General features: G+C 47.8%; 1 long non-coding RNA gene across 1 annotated transcript; it reads left to right on the top strand.

Moving 5' to 3' along the window:
- Positions 1–15,820: 15,820 nt before the first annotated feature.
- LOC117871891 lies at positions 15,821–18,662 on the top strand. The gene is made up of 3 exons (XR_004644350.1): positions 15,821–17,751; positions 18,084–18,231; positions 18,411–18,662. It is a non-coding gene; the product is annotated as an uncharacterized LOC117871891 (long non-coding RNA).
- Positions 18,663–23,628: the final 4,966 nt, after the last annotated feature.

The following is a 23,628-nucleotide window of genomic DNA, read 5'->3' as shown; positions in this document are numbered from 1 at the left end:
AGTGCAACCAGCAGAAACCTGCCAATTTCTCAGCTCCCCAGGCACGTACACCCCCTCTGGAGTATAAACCCAATATTGTACTGTCTTGCACTGCACAGAGATTTGTACAAAGTAAGCTCATAAAGTTTGCCCCTCCCTCAATGTGGAGAGGAAATGCAACAGCCTTGAACTAAGATTTCCAAGCACTTCACTCTAGATTTACTGGTTTAGATAAAGCATAAAACAAGTTTATTGACTATAAAAAGATAGATTTTAAGCGATTATAAGTGATAGCAAACGGATCAAAGCAGTTTACCTGGTAAATAAACAAAAACACAAACTAAGCTTAACATACTGTTGCCGGCCCAGAGGGCCCCGAGGGGGCAACATGGTTCGTTGCCTGGTGTGCGTCGCACCACTAGACACACCAGGGTGGAGAAGCAAACCAAGTTTATTCGAGATCTCGAAAAGGCACTGTTTTCAGTAAGCCTTTTGTTCTGGTTTCTTCCTACCCCTCCCTCCCCGACAACAGTTACAGCAGGCAGTACATTAGAAAAGTTCCCGTTCACATGCTTATCTTCGACCTTGCAAGCTCTACACACTAGGCCTTTCTGTCCCCCTTTTCCGACGCATTATCACTACTTTTTCTGTTAGTGCGAGTGAAACTGCAGCTAGAAAAAGCTGACCATTACATATTCTGCTTCAGCATTAAGCTGTGAGCATGTAGGTAGGTGAAAGTTCACAAGATGGAGTCACTGTGGCTCACTTAGACCCAGAGCAGGGGAGTTTCATCGGCACTTATGGCTTTCCCCTCCCCCGAGTTACCTGGTAGCTATGTCTAGTGATGTCAACAATCCTAGAAGGATAGGATTCCAATGAGCAATTCCTCACCCTGGCTGATGACACAAGCAGGCTGGCAGATTCTCCAGGCACAAGCTGCACTTGTTTTGCAGCTTGGGATCCTCACCCCCGTTCCAAGCCCTTTTCCTCTGGAGCTTCCAGCAAGTGTTTAGTTGTGGGGGAGTGAAGAACAACAGATGATGTCACTCCCGGCTTTACAGAGCTTTAGCTGTTCTCTAAACAGTTCCCAGCCCAGTCTGTGGAAAAATACAGGCATTCAAGATGGAGTTTCGTGTCATGTGGCCTGGTCACGTGGCCTTGCTGACCTCACTGAGTCAGAGCAGCCATTACCCACAGGCTGTCTGGAGTGTTCTCAGGAAGGCTCAGGGGTGAGGGATAAGCTTCTCCTAAGGCCCATTGTTTTCCCTAATGGGCCATTACCCAGCCTGGGCCCTTCGCCACCAGCTATTTAGACTGGAAGCATCTTGCCTAGTGGGGGTCACCCAGGTGTGGCTACATGTGAAATACAGATACACAGTCAATATTCATAACTTCAGACACAAACATGATACATGCCTACAAATAGTATAACTATATTCAGCCAATCATAACTTTTCCAGTGACACCCTACATGGCCCATTTTATACGGATTGCATCATAATTATGTCATAATCATATTACTGTGACAAATATGGGGTGTAGTGTCACAGACCCTAGGACACAAGACTACTGGAAAGATGTGCCAACAGGTGATGTTGTGAAAAATTGACTGCAACGTACTGTTTGAGATCACGAGATACCTTGTTGTAACATCTTTTTCAACACATGTCCTGACCGCAGGGTACATGTTGTGTGTAGATGCTAATGAAAATAAGAACTATAGAACTATGAAAAACAGGGCTCCCCAATATTCATGGGGTGCAGAAATACAGAAAAGGAAAAAGAGGGTAGACATGTTTATACACATGCGTTGAGTGTTAAGTGTAGTCCAAATTACAATATAAAAGAGGGTTCCAGATTGGGTAAAATGGGTTACCTATGGGAAAACTCCAGCAGGAACTATTCTTCTACTGATGTTCAGTTGGTGAGGAATCGATCAGATGCTAAGACTATCTTTAAAGATGTGAGTATGACTATATTTATAACATGCATCCGAAGAAGTGGGTATTCACCCATGAAAGCTCATGCTCTTATACGTCTGTTAGTCTATAAGGTGCCACAGGACTCTTTGCTGCTTTTATATTTATAACTTGTGCATGGGTACGCTTGGGGTTTCTATATGCTTGGGGAATTACAACCGTGCTTGTAACTCTAATAAAACTACACATGGTACTTGTGAGTGTGTGCGTCACTATCCCTGGTCTTCATGGGTTCCTAGAGGCTCTAAATCTGAGGCAGGTAGCAGAGGTGACTGTCACTCTGTTGAGCTTGACACTGTGGCAACCCCCAGAGCTGGACCCAGGGTGATGGAATACCCCATTAGTAAATTCACTCTAAATAAAACAAAAGGCTACATCAGCACCTCCCATTGGTTAGCTCAGGGGGCTCCCCGCCGAACATGCTGGCGTCTCTGGCTCCTTTCTTAGGCAGCTCTCTCTCTCTCTCTCTCTCCCCACCCATCATATGGTGCAATACTTTTGGCATTAGAAAATGATCATCTATAAATAGACACTGATGATGTTTCACGATGGCTGAATGAAACCTCTCAGGCAGTTCCTCTCTGGACCGGACCAGTTCACTAGAGCTTTGGGAAAACGTCCTCTCCTGGAGACTCCGGCAGCTGCTGTTTGTGTCCTGACACGCTGGGCCCATGAGCTCTTAAGCATCCCGCGGTCTGGGTAGGCTGCAGCTCTTTCTTTGCCTCTCTGGCACACTGTCTGTTACCCCTTCACAGAAATGGGACCACACGGCCCAGCTGTCCAGGCACCCAGCACCAGGGCTGCCCCCCCGCCCCCTCGCCTTCCCAGTAACTTCAGCTCCCCACTTCCCAGAGCCCCAGCCTTGTGGGTGCTCAGTGTTTACCAGTCACCTCTCCAAGGACAACACAGTTGACAGAAAAGAGACACAGGTTTGTAAGGGTTCCCCAAACCCTGTCACTCTTTACTGGATCTAGCACAAGAACTACCCAGATCTAGACAAAGTAATAAACACATCTATACACACTTCCCTGCCTCAGCTTCCTCACCACTCTGGAGCAATTTTGGGCTTAGACCAGAGTCCTCGAAGGAGTCCAGGATCCTTCCTCTCCTCCTGCACATGGCTTCTCCTCTGGACCAGGGAGTCTCTCAAGTCTCTTCTCTCTTTCAAATGGCCAGTGAGAGAGACTTTCTTTCATAACCTCCAGCCCCCATTGCCAGGTGACTCTCTGATCAGCATGATTAGATGATCAACGCCCCCCCCCAATACACACATTAAGTGATCTGTTGCTTAGCTACCCTGTTTCCCCGAAAATAAGACATCCTCCGAAAATAAGGCCTACTTACAGTTTTGCCTCTCGTTGTAATATAAGGCATCCCCCCGATAATAAGACCTCCCCGATAATAAGGCATCCACCGATAATAAGGCATTTTTCATTTCTGAAAAATAAGACATCCCCTGAAAATAAGACCTAGCGCATCTTTGGGAGCAAAAATTAATATAAGACACTGTCTTATTTTCGGGGAAACAGGGTACCACTCTCCCCCATCACACAGATAGCTACCACCCAGGGCAAGCCAGTCTTTCAAGTCTGAAGTTCACCCTTGAAAGCCTGGCTTGCCCTGGGTGGTAGCTATCTGTGTGATGGGTCGAGACCCCTGGGGTGTCATCGGAGGTGCATAGACATCACTGAGCCTCCCTTCTCTGCTAGCCTGGGCCCCCTATTACCTGGCCTTGCTGAGCCAGCCCCTCCAGCCCCTCCAGCGAAGTACCCAGGAAGGATCGCACCCAGCTGCAGAAGTACAGACATTGAGAACAGATCTGGGGTTTACTCCACCACCCAGATATTTACCCCCCCTTGGGGTACAAACCCAAATTTAAATGAAGTTTGCCTCTTTCCTCAATGTGAAAGAAGATATACACAGACTCTTGCCCTCCCCCCCCTTAGAAATGACATAAACTGGGTTATATTATAAACCAAAAATAATGTTATTAACTAAGAAAAGGTGTTTTAAGTGGTCAAAGAGGAAGCAAACAAAATAAATAAATGGAGATATACCTATCTCATAGAACTGGAAGGGACCTTGAAAAGTTATTGAGTCCAGCCCCCTGCCTTCACTAGCAGGACCAAGTACAGTAACTCCTCACTAAACGTTGTAGTTCTGTTCCTGAAAAATGCGACTTTAAGCGAAACGATGTTAAGCGAATCCAATTTCCCCATAAGAATTAATGTAAATGGGGGGGGGTTAGGTTCCAGGGAAATTTTTTCACCAGACAAAAGACTATATTATATATATATATACACACACACACACAAACACACACTGTATACGTTTTAAACAAACAATTTAACACTGGTACACAGTGATGATGATTGTGAAGCTTGGTTGAGGTGGAGGAGTCAGAGGGTGGGATATTTCCCAGGGAATGCCTTACTGCTAAATGAACTAGCAATTGACTGAGCCCTCAAGGGTTAACTCTCACACTCTTCAAGGCAGCAGGAAAGGAGGGCGGGCAGACAGAGAGACACACACACCTGTGTTTGTTTGAGAGATAGAGATGCGCATTCCAGTTAGGTATCAAGAGTGGGGTCACTGCCTTATTAATTAGATCAGCAAACCAGCAGCTGCCTAAAGTAGCAGCTCCCTTCATCATGTGTCTCCCCCTGCTCTGTGGAGGATAGGGTAAGCAGGGTGACACCCTGACATTAGCCTCCCTCTACTTCCCCTCCCCGCACACACAGCAAGCAGGAGTCTCAGGGGAGCCGCTCCAAGGCAGAGGGCAGGAGCAGCACATGGCAGTGGGGGAAGGCACAACTGAACTTCCAGCCTGCTGACAACATTAGAAGGGAGCATTGCACAACTTTAAACGAGCATGTTCCCTAATTGATCAGCAACTTAACATCGAAACAATGTTAACATGGATGACTTTTAGTGAGGAGTTACTGTACTGATTTTGCCCTAGATCCCTATGTGGCTCCCTCAAGGATTGAGCTCACAACCCTGGGTTTAGGAGGCTAATGCTCAAACCACTGAGCTATCCCTCTCAAGACCAAAGCAGGCTACGAAGCAGGTTACTAAGAACATAATACAAAGCACGCACGCTAAGCTAGATACACTAAAGAGACTAGTTACATTAAGATCTTACCCTAAATGTTACAGAGGGGTAGTCATGTTAGTCTGTATCAGCAAAATAACAAGAAGTCCTTGTGGCACCTTAGAGACTAACACATTTATTGGGGCATATTGTTGTGAAGTGCTGGGGAATGTTGTTGTAGCTGCACCGTGGCTCCTGTTCTTGGCGCTCCGATGGCAGCGGCACTAGGAGACCGTGCGGCATGTTCATTCCGCAGATCTCGAGGTCACTCAGACAGAAAGGCCACAGGCTGGGTTCAGTGGCGAAGGCGATCGGCCAGGTTTATTGTTGATGAAACACAATACTAGCACCCTGGCTCCATGGGTACAGGTACATTGACACATGTATTCCCACAACAATGGTACCAGCTCAGTCAGAGCATGAGGATGCTGCCCCCTCGGTTGGCCAAGGACGCCTCTCCTATGACTTCCCCTTTTGTACATTGATACAAACAGGTTACAGATTACACTCCCAACGTGGCTAGTTAGCAACCCTACACCTTGTACCTGCTGGTTTGAACAAAGCATCCTTATCCATTATCCAGTCACCCCATCCTTATCTTACTCAAGGGCGGGATAGCTCAGTGGTTTGAGCATTGGCCTGCTAAGCCCAGGGTTGTGAGTTCAATCCTTGAGGAGGCCATTTAGGAATCAGGGGCAAAAATCTGTCTGGGGACTGATCCTGCTTTGAGCAGCAGTTGGACTAAATAACCTCCTGAGGTCCCTTCTAACTTGGATATTCTGTGATTCAATGTGTTCCTATCTCATCCTCTGAATTTTTTATCAGTGCTTAGTTCCCTGCAAGTTCAAAGAGTATTGACCAGGTGTTACATGTTGAACAGATTGATAAGTGATGTAGAAGATGCCCAGAAAATCCCGATGAAGGTTCTGTCTTGAACCAAAACTTGCAGAGTCCAGTTAACAGCACCCAAAGAATCAGCCTGACACATAGAAACCAGGTCTCAGCCTCAGTTCAGTGGCTTCAAAATCTTTTAAAGTGGATGAAATCATGTAAACAATAAAGCTCTCAGAACTATTCCAAATCCGTGGCTGAAAAGTGGTGGGTTTCCAAAATGTTGGCGAGGATGTATGAAGTCCCCAGATCCTACAATGCATGTTCTGGGCTCTCTAGGATTAGTTATGGAAATGGTTTCTCTCCCATGTTTCTCTTTCACTGCTGGAAAGGGTCTGGAACAGCAGCCCTAGGACAGCAAATGTGTCCCCAAACGCCAGCCACATGTGCAGCTCGTTTGTGTTTTTGTGTTTCCTTTGCCGTGAACGTGACCCCCACGCTGCAGATGAGATGGGAGCTGCGCAGGGTGGCAGTGGCAGGGTCTGGGTCCTGCAGCGTGCAGGGGAGTTGGGGCAGGGAGCCCTGAAAGCCGCCGCCCACGGGCAGAGCTGCAGCCACACCGCCCGCGGCACCAGGCCCAACCAACACAAAACCTTCCCCCGAGAGGAGTTTCGTTGGGCGGAACCAATTGCACAGACGCACGCGCCTGGGTGTGTGCACGTGCCCAGGCAGAACCAAGTAACACGGCCCCGCACGGGAGGGAGCTGGATTGATTCGGTCCGAGAAAGGGAGAGGTTGGACTAAACCATTGCGGCCGCGGGGGTGTCTGTTGCCCCGCCTCCGGTCCAAGACACACGAACATTTCCGCAGACGTAAAACTCCATTTCGTTTAAATCCGGTAGCTATTTGTACAAGGTCCCGTCCCCCCGCGTTGGGCTCTGCCGCATGGCTATTGGTAGGAAAACCTGGGCGACCCCGCCCACGTGACCTGTTTGGCGCGGAATTTTCTCAGGGTTCAGGGGCTGGGGTAAGAGCGCGAGACGCCGCCGTTCCCCACGAATATCTGCACGCGAAGGGGCTCGAGTGGTGGGTGCGTCCCTCAGGGGGGGCTCGCGGCGCTGAAGGGGGCGGCGCGGCGGCTCTGTGTTGTGCCGTTAATTCCCAGTAACTTGTTGGTCTCAGGGCCCGGCTGGGAGCAGGTGCCAGGGGGCGGCGCGGAAGAGGGCTGTCTGCTCCTGGTGCAGGGGGTGGGGCCGACAGGCTCGCGGGAGAGGGGGCTCGGTGTGGGCTCCGGGCTGGCGGGGGTGAGGGTCGCTCTGCCCTGCCTCAGTTTCTCTCTCCACCCACAGCCGGTGAAGCAGTGTCATGTCCTCGCCGGCCTCTGCACCGAGCCGCGGCGGCAACAAGCGCGGGTGGGGCAGCAACCCCCGACTCGTAAGTGCAGCTTTTCCCTGCCGGGTGTGGGTGCGTCGGGATGGGGCGGGAGGCCGCTAACTACAGCCACAGTCCTGAAAACTCCGCTAGAAGATGAGTGTCTGGCCGGGAAGGCACGAGCAGGCCAAGCAATGCCTGGGGTGGGGGGCGTGGGCAGCCCCTCACTCAGGTATATTCACAGTGCGGAGACTATACAATACTGGCATCTACACCCAGGGTTGGGTCTTCCTAGCGACACTCAGGAGTGTGGCTTTTTCACATCCCTGACTGGAGTAACTAGGCCCACTTACATTTTCAGTGTAGTCTGGGCCTGAGCTGATGCCCAAGAACAGATGGAGTCTAGCTCACGCTCACCTGTGTTTGCTCTGCAGGGCTGTTTGGGGAGGCACCTGACCCTTCATACAATTTTGGAACCTCGATGTGGCCCTCGGGCCAAAAAGTTTCCCCACGTCTGCCCTAATGTCTCAAAAAAAAAAAGTGGCTTTGCGTTTTAATTTAATCACATGATGTGCTCTATATAGAAAGCCCGCGTTTGCTCGCAGCATGTGTCCCCACTACTGCAGCGCCACATTACCATTGGTCCTCCCCTCCCCTCCAAACTACTATTCTAGAAAATTCTTTGAGCTATATAAGCAGCCATGTCAAGCGTGCCCAGCGCAGTGTCTGCAGTGTTTGTAATCTTTGTCGCGTGTACTCTACAGAAATAGCATAACAAGCCCGTGGCTTAACGTTTTAGTTAAATCATATGATACCCCCTTTTAATTTTAAAATATGGATCGGTTCATTATTAAGATAAGAAAAGCAGCAGACAAGCTGTTCATGTGAAAGAGCCTTTTCAAAACTAGCACATGTAAAAACAAACTAAGAAGTACAATGTCCCAACAGCACCTCGACTCACTCATGATTTTGTACATTGAACAAGAATTGGCTTCGTCAGTTAATTACAATGATGTGATTGAGGAATTTAAGTCCATAACACCTGATGAGCGACGTCTCATTCTCTAGGACAGGAAGAAGAAGAAACCTTAATCTGTTTTGGTCAGTTTGGGTTAGCTCATTATCTGGTTAAAGATAAAGATCATGAAAATTGACTGTATCATTGTATACGCCTGGTTATCACTACAGCAAAAATTTGGTATTTTGTCTCATTTTTTAAGTAAAGTTTAGTTGTTAATTTAAAAAAAAAATAAGTTTAGTTAAATTTGTTTCTTTAGTTTGTTTGATGAATAAAAATAATGTCCTTTATGATGAGTATTCAATAAATGCTCATCTTTTGAAAAAAATAAATAAAAAAAATTCCCTGGGTGCACACCCTAATGAAATGTGCTGCGCGCGCCTATGTGGGCAATGCTTCTTGATGTTGCCAAAGCATAACGAAGTGATATAAAGTAAAATTTAGAGCCTACATTTTGCAAGATATTCTCCCTCCTGTGCACGATGATCATGACAGGCACTTCAACATCTATTTTAATTTCTGTCGCAGTTCAGATTGTTCTGCAACACACGAGGTACATAAGGAATTTTTCAATTAACTACCTGTGATGGTTTGGATCACAGAAACCCCCTTGGGAGCTGCAGCCTGATGTGCCCAGACTACTTCTACCCCTGCACCAGACACTCCCGTCTGCTCCAACACAGACCCAGGGTCTGAATTACTTGCTCTACAGCTGCAGATTTACCTGAAAGCAGCTCACAGAAGTGTTCCTGTTTTTAACACTCAGATGCCCAACTCCCAATGGGGTCTAAACCCAAATAAATCCGTTTTACCCTGTATAAAGCCTATACAGGGTAAACTCATAAATTGTTCGCCCTCTATAACACTGATAGAGAGATATGCACAGTTGTTTGCTCCCCCAGGTATTAATACATACTCTGAGTTAATTAATAAGTAAAAAGTGATTTTATTAAATACAGAAAGTAGGATTTAAGTGGTTCCAAGTAGTAACAGACAGAACAAACTAAGTCACCAAACAAAATAAAATAAAATGCACAAATCTATGTCTAATCAAACTGAATACAGATAAGATCCTCACCAGTTCCAGAATGCTCCCTTTTACAGACTGATCTCCTTTTAGCCTGGGTCCAGTAATCACTCACACCCCTTGCACACTGTCCTTTGTTCCAGTTTCTTTCAAGTATCCTGGGGGGTAGGGAGGCTCTCTCTTTAGCCAGCTGAAGACTACCATGGAGGGTTTTCCCAGGGGTTTAAATAGACTTTTTCTTGTGGGTGGAGACCCCCCTCCTCACTGCTATGCATAGTCCAGCTCCAAGATGGAGTTTAGGAGTTACCTGGGCAAGTCACATGTCCATGCATGACTCACAGTTTTTACAGGTAGCATCCATTGTTTACATGCTACCTTGAACATCCTCAAGTAGACTTCTTATGTGGATTGGAGCATTCCAAGATTCATTGTCCTTTAAGTGTCTCTTGATTAGGTACTTAACTTCAACATTCATTTCTCCAGGAACTGACCAAATGTTCTTCTAAGGTTATTTAGAAATCAAGCCAGTACACAGCCAATATTTATAACTTTGAATACAAAAATGATACATGCATGCAGATAGGATTAATAGATTCAGTAGATCATAACCTTTATATAGATATGTTACATAGCATATGTAGCATAGATAGATTCAGTAGACCATATTCCAGTTATGTCATATTCCCATAAAGTGTTATGGGGTACAGCCTCACACTACCTAACAAAATGAAAGATACCAAGGGAATTAATTTGTTTGCAGGTATCATGACATAGTCAATGATCGTAGGGGTTAGAAAAATGAAACGTACATATCTTTCAGGATTTGAGAAGAGAAAGCAGAAGAAAGCTAGACAGACGCAAGAAGAAAAGGGAAAAATAACTCTTCACAAATTTCTTCAGGCACAATCCAAGTCAAGTCAGTTGACTGAGTTGAGCGATGCTGACATTCAAGGCTCTTCAGAGGTGGGACATGAAAGTGGTGTTGTAAGAGAAAAAGAAAAGGCGGTGTGTGAGGAATCCAAAATATTACCACATTCAGAAAACAATGTGATGGTTGTTGCGGAGGAAGAGAAGGAAATCCAGCCTCTTTGGATAGACACTGGAGAACACAGCGGTAACACGGCTATAACTGAGAAACTGGTACAGTCGGCTGGTCCTGCTGCTGTAGATGGGAATGATGAAGAAGAGTTGTGCAGTAATGACCCAGCCTCTTGGAAGTACCTAGATATAAAGAAAAGAGAAATTAGTGTATTGAAGGGCCCACCACATAAGCCCGAAACCTTTCCTCGTGATTCTTTTGGCAGGAAACTGCCGATAACAGTTTTTTCTAAACATCTGGGTAATGGCGAATGTATTGAAAGAGACTGGCTGGTGCGGAGTAAAGATGCTGCAGCAATATTTTGTTTTCCCTGCAGTCTCTACAGAAGTGGAACTCAAACTAACCAATTACATCATTCAACATTTGTCGAAGGTGGAATTGCCGATAATTGGAAAGAGTTTTACGAGAAGATCAAGAGTCATGAAGAAAACGCTTTACATTCGAGCAATTGCATTAAGTGGAAGGAATTATTTCAGACACTCAGTGATAAAAGAGACACTGATGCAGCATTACAGCATAGTATTAAACAGGAGGAAGGAAAATAGCATAAAATAGTAACTGCTATTGTTAACGTAATTCTTTTCCTAGCAAAGAATAATCTGCCATTTCATGGTAGCCGTTCTACTGTTGATTATGACTGTGGGCTTTTCTTGTCAACACTGAAGCTTGTGGGCAGGTACAATACTGAGATGAAACAACCTCTAGAGATAGTAGCTCAATGCAGAGAGGGTGGTTGAAGAATGCAGGCTCACTACCTGTCATGGCGTAGTCAGGATGAGTTCTTGAAACTGTGTGGGGAGAAAGTTTTAAACTCTATTCTTGAAGAGGTAAGAAAAGCCCGATATTTCAGCATGGTTGTTGATGGTACACCTGATGTTTCACACAGTACAGCTTCAGTGTCGACAAGAAAAGCCCACAGTCATCTTAATCAACAGTAGAATGGCTACCATGAAACGGCAGATTAGTTTTTATTCTCAGATATGTGATGCAAAAAAAACCGAAATTGGGATGTGCATGAAAGATTTATTAAACTAGTAGATTTTGAAAAGAAGACTGGTGCAGATATAGCAGAACAGATAAAGAGGTTTTTAAAAGAATGTGACTTAGAACTATCTTGGTGCAGAGGGCAGGGATATGACAATGCCTCTAACATGTCAGGAAAATTTCAGGGAGTAAAGATAAGAATTTTGGAAGAAAATGCCCAAGCCTATTTTTCTCCATGCAGCGCTCACACGCTGAACCTCTGTGGCACCCACACTATGGAAACCAGTGTAGAGGTAAGAACGTATTTTGGAAATGTTCAGAAACTCTATAAAGTATTTGCTCTTAGCCCTGCGAGATGGAAAATTTTGCAGACCACTGCGAATATATCTCTTCACTCTGTATCTAAAACTAGGTGGAGCGCAAGAGTTGATGCTGTTTGCCCCCTAATCAAAAATCACACAGGCGTGCTGGAAAGTTTAATTAAAATTGAAGAGGAGCTTCATTTACCTCCCAAAATCCAGGCAGATGTTGACTGTTTGATTAAGTGTCTTAAGTCATTTGAATTTGTACTTCTTACTACAATATGGTTTAAAGTGCTTCAGTGTATTGATGATAAGAACAAGGTCCTACAAAGCGCCAAATTAACAATCGAAGAGGGAGCTAAACACGTGAACAACTTAGTCAAGGACATTCAAACAATGAAAGATTCTTGGCCAGTTTTTTTTTTTTTTTTTTGAAGAAGAAGCCAAACAAGTCGCTTCAAGCCTCGACATTGACCCAAAAATGAAAAGTGACTCAAGGATCCGGAAGAACGAGCGATTCTTTGACGACACAGGGGATGCAGACTATACCTTTGACTCTCTCAATATTCAGTTCAAAGTACAGGTGTTCTTCCCGACAATGGATTTGCTTCTATCAGAGCTAGGAGGTCTTGGCGAAAGAATGGCTGAAGTCTCAAATTTATTTTCACCCATTTTGTGTCCACCAGATACAGAAAAATGTGTTGACACTTTGGCCACAGCATATCCAAAAGACTGCCACAGAGAAGATCTTAAAGAGGAACTTAGAATCTTTTACAAAATAAAAGAAGATTCCAACTTAAGAGTTGATGGACATATAACCTCTGCACTTACGCTTCTTAATGCTCTCTTCAAAAAAGGGTTGGAAAATGTGTTTCCACAGATTTGTATTTGTTTACCCCTACTAACAGTGTTGCCAGTGTCGGTAGCATCGGGAGAGCATGCATTTAGTAAGCTAACATTGATTAAAAATCATTTGTGTTCAGCCACCGGGGAAGAAAGGCTGAACCATTTGCTCACTTTGAGCATAGAATATGAAATGGCCAAAGACATAAGGTTTGATGACATTATTAATGAATTCACCAAAATGAAAGCGAGGGAAACATTTGCAGCTGTATAATTAATGTTCAGAACAATTTGTAAAAAACGATTTCATAAGAAGCATTATGTAATTGCAAATGTATACGTACCATTAAAGCATTTAATGTTTTAAATAATGTGTTTTGTGTATTTTCAAATAATTAAAAATTAATTTTTGAACGTATTTCACTGGTTATTTTTTACATTTCCAAATACATGTTACTATAGTTTTGCAACTTTTTTTTATGGAAGGGGCCCCCGAAATTGCTTTGCCCCAGGCCCCCTGAATCCTCTGGGCGGCCCTGTTAAGCATCAGGCTACCAGCGCACCTGGGGCTCCCTGGCTCCCATGGCCTTTCTGCAGGTCCCTCCTCAGCACAGGGCATGTGGCAGGCAGTGACCCAGCTGTACCCCCCTCTCCCGGCACGGGACAGATGGAGGGAGCGAGGAGCAGCCAGAGAGGGGATGGGGCCACCCAGCCACTGAAACACAAGACAGATGCCATCAAACCCACCGACCCCAGCCACTGCCTGCAACGTGCTCCCAGAGAGCGAGCAGCCGCAGAGGGAGGAGGAACGCCGGGGGGAAATGGGAAGCAGAGGAGAATTCACTGCTCTCTCCATGTTCTCCCCTGCAAGGGCCACAGCGCTGGGCTCGATTCGCTGGGCAATAGGGATGTAAGCAGGGTCTGAATGAATGCTTCCCTGACAGCTAGCTGAGGGGGGGAGAGACTTGGGTGTGTTTATGTGTAACCCTCTGTGTATCTAGGGGTTCCATTTCAATAACACAATGCAACCGGCTCGAGCCCCCACCCAGTGACTTGGGACAATTACACCCCCCCTCCCCCCCGGGTGCCTCTAAGAGGCAACACTTCCCCTCTCGCAAGCACAGAGTCTGAATGTAGCAAAAGCCCTTTAATAAAGGAGGGAAATAATGTGGCATTATGTTGGGGAAACACCACAAACAGGATTCATAAATGTAACTCATGAGCAAAGAAAGACGTCCAGCAACCCCAAAGTCCCATTAATGTGCCCGTCCTTTCCCTGCACTTCACTCACAGCTGCTGTCCTTGGATCATGCAGACTCAGATTTCCAAGGTGCAATTGCAGACCTGGAGAGAAAGGGGGGATAAGAAGACACACTCCACTGCCCAAGCACTCGCTCACTGTGGCAACACCCGCTGGCCATGGCTCTCCACCAGCTGTCCACACCAAGATGTTTTCAGGGCTCCCCACTTATCACAACTCTCAGTGATTTCAGCTGTTAGTGTGGGAGCCTCACCGCTGATGCACACTGGGAAGTCTCTTGCATCAGAGATACTGTCCCAAAGCACGTCTGCTACTAAGACTAAGGGTGGGCAAACTTTTTGGCTAAAGGGTCACATCTGGGTATGGAAATTGTATAGCAGGCCATGAATGCTCATGAAATTGGGGGTTGGGGTGCAGGCTCTGGGGTGGGGCCAGAAAGTAGGAGTTCAGGGTGTGGGAAGGAACTCCAGACTGGGGCAGAGAGTTGGGGTGTGGGTGGGGGGGAGCGCTCCAGCTGGGGGTGCGGGCTCTTGGGTGGGGCTGGGACTGAGGGTTTGGGGGTGCAGGAGGTTGCTCTAGGCTGGGACAAAGAGGATCAGAGGGCTGGAGATCAGGACTAGGGCAGGGGGTCAGGGTACAGGAGGGAGTCAGGGGTGCAGGCTCCAGGTGGCGCTTACCTCAAGCAGCTCCCGGAAGCAGTGGCATGTCCCCCCTCCAGCTCCTATGCAGAGGAGTAGCCAGGGGGCTCCACACTCTGCCCCGTCCACAGGTGCTGCCCCTGCAGCTCCCATTGGCCACAGTTCCTGGCCAATGGGAGCTGCGGAGGTAGCACTAAGGGCAGGGGCAGCACCCCCTGGCTACTCCTCTGCGTAGGAGCGAGAGAGGGGCACACACCCCTGCTTCCACGAGCCATGCAGAGTCACAGCACTGAGTCATGTATGTCCTGGACCCTGCTCTGGTAGCAGGAGCTTGAGGACCATAGCTTGCCAACCCCTGCTTTAGACCTAGACATCAGTGGGTCTCCCTCTACCACATGTAACAAGACTCTCCATTGACTCTAATAACTGGGCTTTGGAAACCCTGTCCCTTGCCTAGTGAGAGCTGCTCAGTTGAGGGTGAGTCCCTCAGTCGGAAAATGCTAAGTACAGTTCTACTGTCCTTGATTCACATAACCAGGATAACAACGCTTTATTACTCCTGCCCCAATAACGAAGAGACTGGGGATCCCACAGCAGCCAAAGTGACCATTTGGACAAGCCGTCCCATCATGCTAGGCAGGGTGGGTGTGCCCATGCAAACGAGATCAGCCCCTGAAGTCCTTTTCCACAGCTCACCACCAGATGTCAGGGGAGAGCTCATTCTGACTCTGCGTACATCTGTAAATACAGTATTCTTCTCTGCTTGCAGCGGATACAGCCTTGTCAAAGTGATCAACTTTGGCTGAGGTTGGGTACAAATCACCTTAGTAGTGAATGGAGGGGAGTGAAATATGGTTACCAACGTTGTACTCACCCCCCCCCCCCCAAACCCAGCGCCGGGCCAAGAAGAGCAGCCTGTGCTGCACAGAAGTAGGAGGAGGGGTGGGGCGGGGCATGGGCGGGGCCACCCCATCTTTTTGGGACGGCATTGCCCTCCCTTGCCTTCGTTACCCGCCGACCATTGTCAGGTAGTTGGATACAGCTTCTAGGTTGCCATCTAATTACTAAAACAATTAGTTTGTTACAGTCTGCAGGCCACCTAAAAAGGGTGTCATAAGGAGGAGGGAGAAAACTTGTTCACTTTAGCCTCTAAGGATAGAACAAGAAGCAATGGGTTTAAACTGCAGCAAGGGAGGTCTAGGTTGGACATTAGGAAAAAGTTCCTAACTGTGAGGGTGGTTAAACACTGGAATAATTTGCCTAGGGAGGTTGTGGAATCTCCATCTCTGGAGATATTTAAGAGTAGGTTAGATAAATGTCTATCAGGGATGGTCTAGACAGTATTTGGTCCTGCCATGCGGGCAGGGGACTGGACTCGATGACCTCTCGAGGTCCCTTCCGGTCCTAGAATCTATGAATCTATGAATAAACAAAGCAGAAACAGAACCAGAGCCAGTGTCCAAGTCCAGGCCATTACCCCCTGCTGTGAATCTCACAATTGTTGGCTCACAGGAAATCGGCAAAGCTTTTCATCAAACTTCATCTGCGAGGATTTCCAATCTAACACTCATTTGGGCAAGGGACAAATGGAAGACAGATTTCAAAACACACTATGGACATTTTAACTGTCTGATATGCCATTGGAGCTAACTAATAGTCCCCTGACCTTGCAATCCTTCATCAGTGATGTATTTGGGGACAGTGTCATCTAGTCAGGTGACATACTCCTCTTTTTGGAAAACCCAGAGCAGTACACACACCTCATCCGAACCTGGAGATGTTTCGGCAGTGTGGTCTCAACACAGAATTGGAAAAGCGTACCTCCAGCCAACTCTCCACAGAGTTTTTGGGGTACATCCTCTCCCCAGAAGGTGTTCCGATTGATGCAAATAAGGTGGAAGCCATTCATAAATGGGACAAAGTTTGAAGTCCTCAAGAAGAGCAGCGCTTCCTAGACTTCACCAGCTTTACTGCTGCATCGGCCCAGGGTTCTCAGAGCCAGTAACCCCCACGAGAGCTCTCCTCCACAAAATGGCCGCATTCGTTTGGTCATCCAAGTTCCATCAAGCCCGCAAACAGCCCAGAATTGCCTTCACCACTGCATCTATTCTGACGCACAGCATTCATCGTGGAAGTAGACACATCTACTTTGAGTACCAGGGCCTGCTTTATTTGGTGTTGCCAGATGTGGGCCGAAATTCAGACTTAGCTTGACTCACGTGACTTCTGCGCTTTCACCAAGGCACCACGCACCTAACTTCTTGGCATCTCAGGCCTCTGGAGACCCTGCTCCATCCATGGCAGCCATTGCCAGGAATTTCACTCATTCAAATGGCCACATGATGGAACTGACTCTCATAGATCACCTGACCAAGATGGCGTGCTTCATCCCTCTGTGCACGAGTACCTTCGGCTGAGAGGACAGATCAGCTCCAAATTTCCAAAGGCCAATGACACCTTTGTTTTGCTAACTATAGATTTCCCACTGATTTCATGCCACACTACTAATGGCCTCTCCGAACTTCCCAGTTATTGACCTGGGTCAACAACTCCATGATATTCAAGAAGAATGAAGGGAGCCCCTCGAGGACACTAGGAAGGACTCAGATATTATACAGACTGCTGATGACAAGAGGGAAGCCATTTGCTGAAGGGAGGTACCAAGTCCCTGGCACTGACCCAATCCCTATGCCCCGTCTGTTGGAGCAGTTCCTGACCCATCCCCCTTGGCTGACCTTCTGATCCCATCCTCGTCCCCTGGCTCTGTGGAGCAAACTCTGGGTCCCTTCCCTCACTCTGGCACAATCCGTGCCCAGAGGGACCAAGCCCCTCACAGACAGTGGGACTGTCCTTCCTCCTCCTGCTTGTGGGGGGGTCTACTACCTCCATTTTACAGACAGGGAATGAAGGTGATGAAGTGACCTCTCCAAAGTCACACCTGGAAATGTGGAGGAGATCTGGGAACTGGACTGGGTTATACAGGAGTGCCCTCCCAACAGAGGCAGCTTCACTTTCTGCCCTTCATTCTCTCCTCCCCTCGTGGCCCGTCTTCGATGGGGATCTCTGAACTGGAAATGAGCAGGGGCTTCCTCCCCCTCTGACTTCCAATGTCTGGGATCTGTCCCTAGCAACGCAGCCTGCAGCTGGCCAGCTTGGGGAGCCATCGCCTCACCCTGTGAAATCCAGACGTGCTGGCTCTCAGTGATGCTTCGACGGAAAACCACGCACCCCACACAGAGCTTGGAACCAGCCATTCCCAGGTTGTTCTGAGGAGCCAGGATTCCTCCAGGAGCTGGGGAAGGGCACAGTGAGCAGTCTGTCAGAGGTAGGGGAGGGTCATGTAAGGGGAGGGTCTAAGAGAGGAGGAGCGTGAGCTAGGCTCTGTATTTGAGCTTGGCAGGGATCAAGAGAAGGGACAGGGGCTATTAGAGGGCAATGCGAGGTGCAAGGGGTGTCGGAGATGGGGGCAAGGCCTGTCAAGTTCAGCTACTTTAGATCAGTTGTGCCAGACAATCACCGGTTGAGGTGACTGAAAGCTCTGAATCGGGGCTGGCCAAAAGCATCCTCCTCAGATGGGAATGTCCCAAAAATCTGCAGAAGTTCAGCCTCTGAGGTGAACATTGTGGCCCAAACCTCTCTCTGCTCTGTACCTCGCAGGATTCCAGCCGGCTGTTCCAATCCAGGATGAAAACTCTGCCACTGAAACCTCACAGCCCCTGTGCAGTGAAGTGCCACTTAAACCCGCTGTGATGCACAGAGCTTGCCCTGGCTGTCCGCACAGGACTGAATTTCACCCCTTCAGAGTGTAAGGAAATAATTGGCTGAAGGCCTTTTTCTTTTTGGATGGCTGTCTAGTGGGAAAAAACGATGGGGATTTTGAACCTGTTTCACTCCCATGACTGGTGCTTCAATAATGCAGAGAAGTGCTGATGCATTGGTTGATTTCCCCAACTTTTAATCTACTCTTTTCTTCTCTTTTAACAGGTATTCTGAGGGCACCCCATGCTTCATATGGGCATTCTTGGGTGGGCAGATTGCATCAGACCTGCACCCGAATAAATAATAGTGAATGAAATATGCAGACACTAAAGTTCTGCAGCCAAATTCTCAGAAACCTTCCTCCTGAATGTAGGATCAGGATTTTGTTTCTAATTGATTTTTTTTTAAAGTGCTAAGCAGCTACTACACTGTAATAAGAGGAAACAGAAGCAAAAACTGAAAGGATGTTACTTAAACCAATGACAAGTTTCAGAGTAACAGCCGTGTTAGTCTGTATCCGCAAAAAGAAGAACAGGAGTACTTGTGGCACCTTAGAGACTAATAAATTTTTTAGTCTCTAAGGTGCCACAAGTACTCCTGTTCTTCTTTTTACTTAAACCAATGAACAGATGCAGAGAGTGGAAGCACGGCAAAGAACACAAATGAATACTATGAATAAATAACCTGAAAGCAAATAGGGAAGAAAACCTCATCTGGGTAATTGTGGCTCTTGGGACAAAAATCAGGTTCCTGGTACGTAGCCTGGCTGAGATCATCCCTTTTCCCTGGATCCCAGACCTGGGATTCAAACGTCATTCTCTGTGTGGTGTTGTCCTTATTTTATTCCTAGGAAAAGGATCCCCAAAGGAGGTGTAAGGATCTGCTCTCCAGATCTGCTCCCTCCAGCAGGACAGAGACACCGCTTCACTCCTCGAGTCCTGATTTCCTGCCATTCTAGGGGTTGAGGGGTTTGCATTGCCCCCACCATCAGAGACTTTTCCTATGGGAATCTCCCTAGAGCAGGGGAGAAATCTGTTCTTCCATTAGAACCAGACTGCTCAGTAAATCCACCCACACTGACCTCATCTCAGCTGCTTTGTTTATCTGAGATTAGTGGTATCTTTGGAAAACCCTTAGAGTGCCGGGGTGTGAGGTGGAGTACGGGAGACGGGAGCTCCAGGAGATTCTCCTGAAGAACACCACCCTGTCTTTCTCTGGTCAGGTTAAAGTTCGCCATCCATTAGGAGGTGAAGACCAGATGGGAGCTGCTGGATTGACCTTGATATACCATGTCCTTGAGTGGATGAAGGACCTACATCTCAGGGATGGCCAGCAGCAGATGTAACACATGTGTCCAGGAATAGGCTAAACAACCTACACTGATAGGTAAGTACATTCATGGCCACATGTAAACATCACAGGAAATGGTGGGGATTGAACCAGGGTCCTTCAGCACAAGCCCCTCTCACTCAGTGTCAACCAATCCAGCTCCAACCATTAGACCGCGCCCCCTTCCAGAGCTGCTGAACCCAGGAGCCCTGATTCTCAGACCCGGGCCTCACATCACAAGGCCAAACCTCCTCCCATTATGGGCACTGTAGAAGGGACCATTGGCAAAAAACCCCTCTTCATTCCCCCTATCAGAGACTGCAGCCACAGGTGACAAGGGAATGAGCTGAGATCTCCCCTGTGGGAATCCGAGGGGCTGCGCATTTGGGTTTCACAGGGAAGGCCTCTGGCAGCTATTGACAGAGTGTTCCTGTGAGGAGATTTTTCCATCTCTAACAAAGGGTTTCTGTTCCCCCAGATCTCAGCCGCTCAGCAGAATGCGGGAGAGCCGAGTGCTGATGGGCTAGAGGGGTCCCAGGAGTCGCTGTGCAGCCGGTGCAGTGTCTGCAGTCACCATGGGCCAAACCCTGCGCTCCAGACAACCCCGGCTGTTTCCCTGGATTGCGAAGGGGACTTTGGCTTGGGGAATCGGTGGCTGGTGCCTGTGTCCACAACTGGGATGTTTTCATGAGGCTACTCAATGGTCCATGAAGCGCCATGCGAGCAAGGGGAGAATGGACATTAGAGAGCGAGGCTGGGACCTCTGTGGAGCTGCTGCAGTCGAGCATCCACAGCCAGACGAGAGACGACGGGAAAGGCGCTTCGATGGCTGCCACAGCCGCAGCAGCTGTCTCACCAAGCTCTGCTCACGCGCTAGCCAAGAGAGGCAGGACAAAGAGCCACCCAGTGACAGCCTGGGTTGCAATTCGCAATACGCGGTTTTTTCAGTGGATTCTGCTGTCCTGACTGTCTATTTCCTGTAATGTGCACATCCAGCCTCCCGGGCTGACCTCAATGGAAGTTAGGTTCTCCGTGCCCACAGGACAGGGCTGGCCTTACCATGAGGCGAACTGAGGTGGCCGCCTCAGGTGACAGACTGTGGGGGGGCACCACTAGGACCCAGAGTGTAGGAAATGGTGTCTGCTGCTGGTGCAGATGTATTCTCCCTGCTCCAGATGCACAGAGATGGTGGCGTGCTGGGCTGGAGGAAGGGGCCATCCCTCCCATCTCTCCCCAGGGAGCAGAGCGTCCTCTGCCTGCAAATCCTGCAGCCCGCCCGCTGTCGGGGCATGCCATGCAAGCCGGCCCCGGCTGCACCGCACTGACAGCACAGCTCAGCCCCAGCAGGGAGCTACAAGGGAAAGGAGCCATTACTGTGTCAATGTACCTATCTGTATCGAGTCACACGCAAAGGCCTTCGCTGGCTTTCTAAAGGGCAGGAGAGCAATTCACTGGGAGCGTGGTTCTTACCATACACGTCCTCCCTTCCTACAGTCTGCGATCTGCAGCCAGCGTCTCGATTGGCAGCGGCGCCCCCAAATCTTGGCGCCCTAGGTTGCACCGTGCAGGCAGTCAGGAGAAAAGGTGAGAGGAGAATAACGGAAAGTAACAGGAGTTGCAGGGAGAGAAAGGAGGAGGAGCCTCTTATGCACCTCTCTAGCACCTGCAGGAGCCTGGACTGATTAACATCAGCTTGTCAGGGAGCTTCCTGTTTCCTGCTGCTTCCCTGAACCCACCTGAGGAGAACAGGTGGTCAACTGAAATAGTAGGAGCCAGTTAGGCCCCTAAGAGGCTGATTTCTTCCCTCACTCAGGCCCTGCTACCAGCCTGCTTATTTGTCCCCTTCAATTGAGTGTTGAGAGCCACTCTAGCTGGCACAGAACAGCAGTCATGAGTGAAAGAAGAAAAGGCCCCTTTGGGGCAGCATTCAGAAAAAGAAAGCAAGCTTTTCTATCTAAGCAGGAAGGAGCTCTCCTGAGATACACAGACACAAATGTTCACGGTGAGCCTTCCGGCCCCAGTGAGGATGGGAGTGGTGAGGAGATGCCCGATCTTCCAGTTAGTCAGAGTGCAGGTGACCTGGCAGCTACTGCAGCATCCATATCTCCATCTCAAATGGGTGTAACCAGGCACATTCCTGAAGAAAAGTGTAGATCAGGGAAGAGTGTGGTGGAGGCGCAAGAAACAGCTGCTGCTGAGTTTAGTTCCTTAAGTCTAGATGATCCAGGGCTGTGGACACACTTGAGCAGTAGCCTGAGGGACTTCCTTGTACTGCATGGGACACACCATGTAAAAAACTTCATGTCCTCCAAAGAGAATGAAAATAGACATTTCCATCCAACACATTCCTGATGTGAAATCCCCAATGGTGACAAAGTGGAGAGGCCATGGCATATGCACTCAAAAATCCAGAATGTTGCACACTGTTTTTGTTGCAAACTCTTCCAGGCTAATGTTCCAGCCACATTGGGTTCTACAGGAACAAAGGACTGGAAAAATCTGGCTAGAAATCTGGCATGCCGTGAGACGACAGCAATTCACCAGAGAGTATTCCATAGGTGGAAAGAACTTGAGATGAGACTAAGTTTAAAGGCCACCATAGATGATCAGCATCAAGAGAAGATTGCATCCAAGTATATTTACTGGCAAAATGTTCTGAAAAGGCTCATTGCCTTTGTGAGAATGCTTCCTACCCAAATCCTAGCACTGCATGGCACTTCAGAACAGCTGCATGTGCCAAACAATAGAAATTCCTTAAAATTGTGGAGCTGATGGCTGAGTTTGATGCCATAGTTGCCATTATCGAGGATAATACTATGATAGGAACTGTTTGTGGGAAAACAGTGGCAGAGGGAAATGGAATCACCAGAAACATACATAACTTCAAATTTCTGTGTGGCTTAGTGTTCTGGCATGACATACTGTTTGAAATAAATGTTGTAAGTAAGAGACTTTAAGGTGTTGACCTTGATATATCTGGAGCAATGGAACAACTGGACAAAGCAAAGTCATACCTACAGTCTTACCGGTCAGATGAGGGATTTCAAAACGTTCTGAAGAGTGCACAGAAGTTGGCAGAGGAACTTCACACCAAAGCTATTTTACCACCCATCAAAAAAGACAAGAGTCACCAAAGAAGAAGACATTTTGATTACGAGTCACGGGATAATCCCATAAGAGACCCCAAACTGAAAGCCCTTTCAAGTTACATTTCAGCAGGATCTACCCCAAAGGCTGTTCTGGAATATATCTGCACAAATAAGATGACCAGCCTCTTTCCAAATGCTTTTGTTGGTCTGCGCATACTTCGAACACTTCCTCTAACAGTTGCCAGTGGAGAATGCAGCTTCTCCAAGCTGAAGTTAATAAAAACACATCATTTTTATTGACAATGACACAGGAGAGGCTGGTCGGCCTTGCAACCATCTCAATAGAGCATGAGCTGGCCCAGACTGTGAACCTTCTGCAGGAAGCAGTTCATATCTTTGTAAGCAAGAAGGCACAGAAAGCACCACTTTGATTATTCAAACAGATAAAAATGCCAGTGTTTACTATGCAGACAAGAAAAGTGACAGTTGCTGGTCAGGCATTTGAAAGTTGTGTTACTTAAAATTTTTGAACAAGGCATTTTAAGTTGTTAGTTCTCCTTTATTGAGGTGGGTAGCAGAGCAGCACCATGAGAGGAGCAGAACAGGAAGAAGGCAGAATCGAGACCTTTCAAAGTTTTGGCCCAAGCTAGGAGGTATGGGGCTGTCATTTGAGCTCCCGCCTCAGGTGCCAAAATGTTGTGGACCAGCCCTGCCATGGGATCAGTGCTCAGTGTGCTCACGCAGCAACCTAGCCTGCAAAAGTGGATTATGATAGATGCAATGGTCCAAATAGTTACAAACCCGTCCTCCCTCTTTTCTCTGCGGTTTTCACGTTTGCAATTAAAGGAAGCCAGATATCTAGCTACTGGAGAGCCCCCTTGTTCCAGTCAGTCTGAAGATCAGAGCTAGCATGCGCACAAACCATTATAGGGAAAAGATGGATTTTTAACTCAAAAGCCATACCCAGTTCAGCCACGGTTTCACAACTTCCCAGATGAGGCAGTGTAAGAAATGGCCGTGCTTTT

This window comes from Trachemys scripta, chromosome 2 (assembly GCF_013100865.1).
Source record: "Trachemys scripta elegans isolate TJP31775 chromosome 2, CAS_Tse_1.0, whole genome shotgun sequence".
Classification (NCBI taxonomy): Eukaryota; Metazoa; Chordata; order Testudines; family Emydidae; genus Trachemys; species Trachemys scripta.
The sequence above is the reverse complement of the archived record's forward strand: the minus strand, read 5'-3'. Positions and strand labels throughout refer to the sequence as shown.